Genomic DNA, 9,823 nt, shown 5'->3' with positions numbered 1-9,823 from the left:
GCCGAGATAGTCTTGGTGTTTCCCTCCAGCCAAGTCACAGCAGATACCACGCCATACGCAAGGGCTGCTCCTGAACCCTGGGTTGCTGAGTAAATTTAGTGTGGATTGGTACAGAAATTGATGTCATCACTCTGTACGCAAAAGTGCATGTTATTCAATTGAAAAACGCCGATTATTACCTGACTGGATGGTGGATTGAACGACTTCAAGTAGATTGTACAGTGCACCTCAAATTAAACTCATTTTTATCCAATAAACTTGGGATAGCAGCCCGGAAGTCTGATTTAGCAGGATGACACTTTTAATGGTAAGACGGGATGGTAGCAAACGGAGACTACGTAGCATGTCGTAATGGTAGGACACAATTTCTGCTTTTAACAAAAAGCCCAGTTGAGTGCGCCGCTGGTGCCAGGAATTTGTTGCATGCCACATCACAGAACCACATGCATGACCGCTTATATCTAAGTATGTCAGCATGGTCCAACACCAAAAGTTCAATGAAAGACATCTTGCAGAACGGCTAAAAGGTATATTATCATATCGCAAGGCCATTTAATTCCTTTAAATGCTTGCACACCTTACATTGAACAAGCATTATGCGGTCGAAGTATTTTCAATATAATTGGTCCTACGTGTCTACCCCGATTTTTCATTCCTAACGTCTATCCACATACATATCATGCATGTCGAAATGTCATAAAGGAGAGGGGGAGAGCGCGTGCTCCTGATGTCCTCCTGTGGATGCGCCCTTGAGTTCAATCACGTGAGAGCATGACATTGCTCTACAACATTCGGGATAGCCCTCATTTAGTATAATGTGGCAAGTTGGTGCGCCAGTGAACTCAGCGAAAGCCACAATAGCTTTAATTCGGTGGGGCAGCTTATCTAAATTATCGTTCTGAGGCGTCACGCATTTTGTGCGTAAATATGCCCTCAAACTTTTGCATTCCCTTTGCATCTTACTGCAGTTTGCAATTTTGTGGGGCGATGCAAAAACTCAAACAGGTAGACTGGTCGCAGGCTGCGCCCAGAAGTGGTCGCAAATAGTGCATGTGATTTCGTGGTAAAACGTCATTAAACAAAATAGACTGCCAAAAGGAATGCAGTCTTACAGTGCGGAGGACACACGTGGCCACGATGAATTGCGACTAAGACGAAACAAATGGCCACCAGTCGATCCCGCTCCTTCACCACCGGTGCAAGCTATGTGACACCAGCTGTCACGGTCATGGCACTCGTGGCACTCATGACATTCATGGCACCCATGACACTCAGCGCCATCTCACTTTTCAACAACCCCGTCGTTACGAAACGCAACGTCGTCTTGTACTTCAACACCCACTCACTTAATGGCTGCATCTTTTATCTGTTTTCCTTTAGGCCAGTCTTCATAAACTTGTTTCTCTTCCTGCTGTTTCTTCTTCCGTGTTTCTCTGTCAGCCCCCGCTTCACTGGTGAGCTGGTCGGAATTTCAATAAGTTGGACCTTGCACTAACTGCAGTCTTGCGTGTTGCAGAGACTGGCGCGTGCTGTTCCAGTATCTCCTTGAGTGTTGCGGTAGCTGGTATTCCCAGCTCCTGACCCCAGTCCAGCATATGTTAACCAGCCAGCTCTCTCACCACAGGGTGACCTGAGGCGTGGATGACTAGACGAGAGTCAGTCTACTTTCGACACCGGATCGACGTGCCCACGTACTTTGCAGCTTCTTGGTAGTGCTCCATAATATGCACGAATCGGATCTTTTCCTGATCTGACCAGCTGTGCATCCGCTTAAAGCATGCTGCTATTTGAGAATGCCCGCAAGGTCATCAAAAGGCACACATCCAGATGTTAGTCTCAACGGTAACCAGATGGCAAATCCGTGCAAGACGATTTTGTTTTAAACTTGATGCCGAGTAACGTCTGGACGGAGCTGGTATCCTCCAGGTCTAGCTGGTGTCGCAAGGTAACAACTTTGAAAGAGCACTGGCTTCGGTGGGAAGGGCGCGTTCGAATTAAGCAAAGCCTCCGCCAGACATCGAGACCCTTGCGGCGGGCCGTTCACCCGAGCGTATTCACTTCTCGACTGACCGTTCGCTTCGATGACGTCAACAGATTCGCGGTTTAATGACGCTGCTCTGCGGCTGGCGGTATGCGGCCGGCGTCCCGTCGACCGGTGTCAATGCCGCTATTGCTCTCCCTGGGTGGCGGCGCTGACAGCGCCAGCGCGCATGGCCGTCTTCGGTGTGCCTGTGAGGCGCGGCGAGGAAGGAAATGGACGCTAGGCCTTAAACAGGGGGCTGTGCTGTCGTAGGACCGCGTCCGGCCGTGTTTCTGCATAACAACGTGCTTGCCATGCCGCCATTACGGAATGGCGCAGAAAAGGATTGAAATACAGATGACCTGTGGTAAATGAATCACAAAATTAAGAGGTGACTACTGACTTTAATGCAGCGACAGCCCCTTCACGGAATATACTGTTGTTGTAGATTGGTAGTTTTGAAGTCGATGTATCATGATAGCTTTGGATGGATCATGTATGTTCAAATCACGAAACCTTCCTTCCGAAACTTCCGTTCCTACATCCTTCCGTCAAAATTTGGCAAAGCAGCAACTTTATTCCGAAATGTGATGAGCATCAGATCGCCGAAAGGGCTGTAGAAAATAACTTCCTCGGAGCTATTGCGCATTTTCATGATGCTTGAACCTTCGTCGCCCCGGTAGCACTTCACTTTACCACAGAGTCCCAACGCATTGCTCAGCACGCAATGCTTTGGGATTCCATTCACTCTTGTTTTCTCTCGTTTCAATCTCCGGGATGATGTTTTGGCGAAATCCCGTGAAATTCCAAAACCTCAGTATCGTATAACATAAACGGATAACCTATCACACGGATATTTTAGCTTTCAGATAGCCTCTGTGAATATTGTCATGCAGGTTCCGTTCGTTTCTTGTATCTCGGCACTGCACTTTTTTAGAGCTCCTGTCTTCAGAATAACCCACTCATGGCCTGGTGAGCGTGAGTTGCTTTAGACGTTGGCTGTTTGTGCCGTCTAAAATGGCCTACGGCCAGTGATAGCTGCCGCGCTAAAGGTCAGGTGACGCCAAAGGACCAAGCGAACCGCACCGAGCATTGCGGCACGTTTAGTTTTCTCCGCCTTATCCCGCCCTTGACCACGATCGGATGGTGCGGTCAGGCCTCATGCAACAAACATTTTCTTACCGCGGGAGCGAAAATCCATTCGAAGTAAACGTTCCGATGAAATATCTAAAGACACTGAGTTTCATCATAGCGTTGCGTTGCGTTGTGGCTGGGCAGGCTCTTGCTGTTTGCAAGGGCTGGCTTAGATGGATGCAGTATTTTCGGTGGCAAGTACTCGACGCAGCTTGTAGTACAAGGAAAACCGCACCGCCGCTGAAAAGACGTTTGTTGAAATGTATCGCCGCAAATACGGCATGGATTAGCGATTCTATGTTTCCTTCCCTTAACCAAGCTCTTGTAATAAATTAAACCGACTGTCATTTACGCCCAACATCAGTGACTGAGGCGCCAACAATCTACAGTGAATGGTCAGAACACTGATGCAGAGTCAATACGTGTTTCACGGGCTCTGATGCGTCAATAGGACAGCGAGCTGTTGGGGCCGAGCGAAACCTGCTGAATGGAACTGCGTTATGGATTCAAATTGTGGTAGCTTATAACAACTCACAGTCGAATACCATAGGTAGATTTTTGAAGTGCCAATGTCAAAGTCTCCGGCATGCAATGTATTGACGAAAAAGTATGCAAAAAAAAAAACAGAACAAAAAAACAGCCTTATCTTTCTCGGGGGTGTTCCAGCCATTGCAAAGATAACCTGGCCAGTGTCGACAGACATATGCGACACCAGACACATCCAAGGTCCAATTGGAACCAAACGCCAATCTGTACCTCCAAGGGGACACTATGACACTGGGGGACACGTGGGCACCTTCCACCCAGGCAGATGAGGGGAACCCGCCGCGTGAAAGTAGTTTCCCCACGTGGGAACAAGCGGCAACAGAGCAAAAAACAAGAACAGGAGCAAAACAAACACCAAAAAAGAGAAGAAACAGAGCATCGGAACAGCACGGAGCCGCCATGGACGAAAGGCGACCGAAGCGCTACTGCGTTAAACAGAGAGTGACCCATTTTGACGCCATCAGGAAGGCAGCCTTCTCTGCTAAATGTGCGGGCTTGCAGTGCGTTGTAAGTTATGTTTTAATGAGCGTCTGGGCAGCGCCCGACGCGCAAGACAAGCAACCCACTTGGTTGAGTTTGATTTTCTAAGAAGCGAGTTCAAATTGCCAACAGTGCGACCATGATGAAGTATGGCCACTGTTACCACCACGCTGACTGGTAGCTAAATACAGAACGGATTTTTACAGGCCTAATCTGAGCCTTTAGATGGATGGATTTCTGGGATCAGTGCTCACGCTAACCACAGCTTATTGCGTAATCCTTGACCTCGCCATCCGAGCGTGACATTTCACATCAACGGTAGAATTTTGCGTGCTGCAATTCTTGGCACAATCAGTCCTGCCCTAAGGCGTAACCTGACCTTAAGCGCGGCCGCTACCAGCGAGCTCAGCCTTTCCCAGTCAGAGACAAACAGTGAGCACCTTAAGCCCACTCAGCCCGCGTCGTGTGGGTGGATAGAAGTGCAGGCGCTCTGACCGAGTTTTCGGGACGCATGACGTTGAGAAGGGCAAAGCCAATGGCACCCAGTGCGTGGTGGGTAGGTTTCTGCGCTCCGACAGGACGGAATAATTACATGCGTCTAAGCGTAGCCTGCAAGCGGTTCGCCGAATTCTAATGCCTCAAATATCCTTTCCAAAAGTGTGAAAGTTCCTTGTGATTATTTATAGTTCTTAAGGCGCCAAAGGAAATCTTATGTTACAGGGAAAAGAATGTAGCGGCAAGCAAGGCGTCCGATGGAACAATCATTCATGAAAAACGCAAGTTTTTGAGGACGGATTGAAAAAAAAATTGTTTTTTTTGTCACTAGAGCGGACACGCCTAATCGAGTTAGTTACGTACGCGTACGGCTCAATTTCGACCTAGAAGCTGACCACGTCGTCTTGAGCCGCGGCCGTGGCTGTGACAGGTGTCAGCCGCCGCCCGCCGGCCATATGTTACGGCGATTCCGGTCGTCACGGTTCGCGCCCAGCGGGACCATTTCCGAAAATTTCATTCATTCCGTGTAACTTTCTCACCGCGGCGGGGTGGTTCTCACGGCGCCCTTTAAAGCGCTCTCGGACGCCGCGCCGGCAAATTGTGCACTTCCTCGTGAATTCTGGCCGGTTCGCACGCGCCGGGACGTCCGGCCGTACGGGGTCAAAGAGTCGCGTGACGGGCCGGACGTGACCTGAGCAACCGGCACGCATGCAGCGCGTGCGTCGAGGCCCGGCGCCCCCCCCCCCCCGCACCCCGCACCCTGCACGCGGCGGATGATGTGAGGCAGCCAAAATATCACCATAGCGCGGTACTCAGCGGCCCAGCATGGGCCTGGTATTGGTTGACCAATAACCACATCGTTTGCAACAAAGGCCAGAAATTGAATTGATGCTAGATGGCAGTTTGGGTGTGCGATTGCACGTGGCTGGGGCGGATTAGCCGCGTTTATGGCACAGTAATTCTCTGAAAGCCTCTGTACAGGGTCGTTGATGGATCTTAAGGACCGGTCTGCAATCGGTAGCTAAACCGTTATGCAACGATCATCTGCAATACGTGGACGACTACAAAGACGACAATAACCATTTACACAGTTTATGAATCAATTAAATCCGCTGACTGTTCGGTGCTACTCGAGGAGCACGATCCTCACCTGTGCTCCTGGGATGCCTTATTGGTAGTGTCCAAACTGAGCGGCGGGACACGCTCGATGGTACTATTTTTTAGCGAAGCAGGCTAGACCTCTCAGCTTGCAATTCCCGTTTTCTACCACAGGACACCCCTCTCACTTCCCCGAGGATGAGACCAGTTGCCCACAGCTCAACCTCGCCGCACCTGCGCCAGAGTCGCCGTCAGGTCTGCCGGCAGGCCACCGTCCCAGTTTAGCTGCGGGCCTGCAGGCACGCGACGGACTGCTCGGGGACACCGAGCTCGTCACAGCCGCGCCGCCACCGCCGGGCCTCATCCCGGCGAGCGTGGCGCGCCGTCCGCGCCGGGACGATGCTGGCGCGCGTGAGGCGATAATTGCGCCGTCGTACACTCCAATTAGGGGTAATCGGCGCCGCGCCTAAGTGATGGGTCTGCCGGGCGGCGGGGTCAGGTCACGGTAACACGGCGTCTCGCGGCGGCCGGACGGCTCCGGCACCGACCGCACGCCCCGGGGCACGAGAGAGCCGCAGCGCGTTGATAGCTCCTGATGTAGTGCTGGACCGCAACGCCTGGGGCGTTTTTGATGGTGGCTATCTTGCTAGCAAATGCTGTTCGATGAGGATCTCAAGCGATGTTCAAGAAAAACAGTGGGCTCACGTAGCTAGCAATTGTTCGCATTCAGGCGATTGAGACACATGTGAATTGCGAAACCGTGGATGCAATCTTAATACCTAGATGCAAAGGTGCACGTATAAATAACCTACCCGTACCAGTTCTTCATCAATAAATCACACGTGTCAGTTCTATCAAAGCTCATTCTGCATCGAGCAATGAACGCACCAAGATAGCTAAGTCTCTTCCAAAAAGTGTTGAACTGATGTTTGACGTTGAATATCTGGGAGCCAGGTTACAGGACATAGGCCTAAATATAGAGACATCGGATTTCAGCCCGGGTGTCTCGACCTTTGTCACCAACGCACAGCGTAACACCAGCCAGACGCGGTGCGCCCCGCAGCGGGAGCGGCGCTCTCCGGCGGCCCGGGAGCGGCAGCGGTGCTTTGCGCCGGTCAGTCAGCGAGGCGTCCGCCGGCGGGCGGCGCCGGGCCCGCACGAGCCGCCGCCCGTCGCCGCCGGCGCCCGCTAGGTGGCGGCCGGCAGCCGAGAGGTTAAACGGGCGGCGCCGGTCGCGCCGTTTAATTGGGTCTATCACAGGAATGGTGTCAGAAGTGCGCGGCTATCGGCCTGCCGGGCGGGCGCCGGCAGAGGCTGACCGACGCGCGACCCACCGCCGCCCAGCGGGGTGCGGCGGCGGGCGGTCACGCACGGCGGTCGGCAGAGCGACCGGCAGCCACCGGCGGCGACCACCCGCTGCTCAGGCGCGCCGGCCGGCACCACGCCACGACGCTGGGAGGGGTCGCCGCGCGGAACATGAACCCAGCTATTAGACGATTATCGGCCGGCGCCGGCGGGCTAGCTCGCGCGAACTGGCCCGCACCGCTGCAGAACAGCTGCATCCTCCGGCGTGTCGCAAGACACGAGCGGACGACACACCAGGCCAAAACACATCTCTGCTTTACGGAGAGTAGCCTGGCATGAGAAGTGTGGATCATTTCAGACAACCCCCCCCCCCCCCACACACACACACACGCACCACATACGTCGCACGCTTATTGAACTCTTCAGCTTTGTCGAAGTTCCGTGCGGCGGTATCCGCGTGCTGCCGGTACATACGCGCCCACTGCATGCCGCCAGAGCGGGGACGCCCAGTCGGAGGGCGCGTGCATTCTCAGCGACAGCGTGCGAGCCAAACACGCCGGTTCCGCTCCCACGGACAGCACGCTCGCCGGAAACCCCGGGCGGCTTGGACGGCGCCGGACGCGGATGGACCCCCGCCGATGACCCAGCGGACCCAGCCCTGGGACCCAGCGTGGACCCGGCCCCGGAAGCCGGTGTGCCCCGCCCCGGTATCCGGTGGACCCAGCCCCGGGATCCTGCAGCCCAGGCAGGGGACCCCACGGACCCAGCTTCGAGACCCAGCTGACCCAGCCCTGGGACCCAGCGTGGACCCGGCCCCGGAAGCCGGTGTGCCCCGCTGGCGCGGTCAGCAGGGAGCGGCGCTGGCGGCGCGCACGAGCGGCCGCCGCTAACGCCGCCTCGGCACGCGCCGCGCCCGCCTCTGCATGACCTCAGCGGCCGCTCGGGCCGCTCGAATGGGCCGGGGTCGGGCGGCGTTACGATCGGTGCAGTACCGCGGCCCGGCGGCCGGCCCGTGCAGCCCGCCGGCCCGGCCATTACGAGCACGAGCCGCCGAAACTGACCGGCGGCTAGTCAGGCACCGATGGCTATATTGCCGGGGCTATATTGGAGGAGCGGCGCTGCTCGCCACATTCCGTCCGGAACTGGAGCAACGACCGCAATCGCCGCCGGCTCTCGTCCTCAGTTGCAGATCGTGAAAGCATGGTGCGGTTCACCGGGCCACTATCCGCGTTGCTGCTGCGGAGGCGGCGGACTTTGCTCGCCCGACATATTCAGATCTGCTGCGTCTGTTGTTGCGGTTGCAACTTGTGTTACATCGAAGGCATATCTGATGTTTCGCCCAGGGCGAATGGTATGCAGCATCAATGATTGCCCGCGGCATGGCTGACCGATGGAAATTACAGACAATCTGTCACAGCGCTTAGCCACCAGGAAATAATTCAAAAGTAGCAGTTCTTAGTGCATGATTAAGGGTGCCATGGGAATTGAATTTGACATATAAACAAGAAAGGTCTTGAGCATCTGGTTTTCGGTATCATCAGTAAATAGTTCTTATGCTGATGGTAAGCAACCTTCAACATGCCAGGAGTTATTGGATAATGCCATTGGTCATATAGCCATTGGTACTATTGGCGCGTACAACTATTTGTTCTAGTGGATAATGCTATTGGCCACATAATCATTCGTGCAATTGGTACATACAACTGTTTGTACTGTTGGACAATACTATTGATCATGTTGGGGACTGGATAATAACACTGGCCATACTGTCTGACAATGAGCATGGGCAATATAACCAATTTTGGTTGACAGCTTCGTATAACCCGTGCCTCCTACATTACTGAAGATCGATAGCTGCCAGCGTAAAAACCCGGAATTAATGATGAATTTCGATTGTCACATGAAAGACAGCCTACCAGACACCAATGGTGTCTGTTTCAGCAACCGTACTAATGGATGGACGATCGTTTATCTTCCCCGTCACCTGGCTTGTCAGTACACGCGGCAACGGAGGCTACCTTGATAATCACTGTTATGTCCTCCTAGGCAAATTTTGGGATGTGGAAGTCACGAATGCCGTGGGTATGGACCATATTCATCGGTTGGTAGAACACAAGCCACCGTTTTCTCCAATGCCGCTTAACTCATTCATCGGTTTTATCTGTGGCACAAGTTAATGCGGATATAGCCAGGTAAGCCGGTCAAACACTGCACCTAGAGCTGAATCGATTTTTCTTCACCTCTCTGCTGGACCTGGGGCCTGGACTAAAACTGACAGCCCAGCTCCTCTCACCCGCACTCTGGGCCTGGTGCCGGAGCGAGCAACACGGCCCCTTCCGCCCGGACCCAGGTCCGGGTCCTCGAGTAGACGTGCTCGCGCGTCCTATCCCAACCGGATCCCAGACATGCAGGAAGAGCGGACGTACTCGCTCCTTCCATCTGGACCGGCTCCCTGGCATACCGGAGAGAGGGTCCGTGTCCGCTCCTCACGCCTGGACCCGGGACCTTCCACTGGAGAGTGACCGTCCCCGTTCCTCGCGCCTGGACCCGGGGCCTTCCACTGGAGAGTGACCGTCCCCGCCCCTCACGCCTGGACCCGGGACCTTCCACTGGAGAGTGACCGTCCCCGTTCCTCGCGCCTGAACCCGGGACCTTCCACTGGAGAGTGACAGTCACCGCTCCTCACGCCTGGACCCGGGACCTTCCACTGGAGAGTGACCGCCTCGCGCCTGGACCCGGGAACTT

The sequence above is a fragment of the Pollicipes pollicipes genome, unplaced genomic scaffold, assembly GCF_011947565.3.
Source record: "Pollicipes pollicipes isolate AB1234 unplaced genomic scaffold, Ppol_2.1 Scaffold_4295;HRSCAF=5057_pilon_pilon_pilon, whole genome shotgun sequence".
Taxonomy (NCBI): Eukaryota; Metazoa; Arthropoda; class Thecostraca; order Pollicipedomorpha; family Pollicipedidae; genus Pollicipes; species Pollicipes pollicipes.
The sequence above is the reverse complement of the archived record's forward strand: the minus strand, read 5'-3'. Positions refer to the sequence as shown.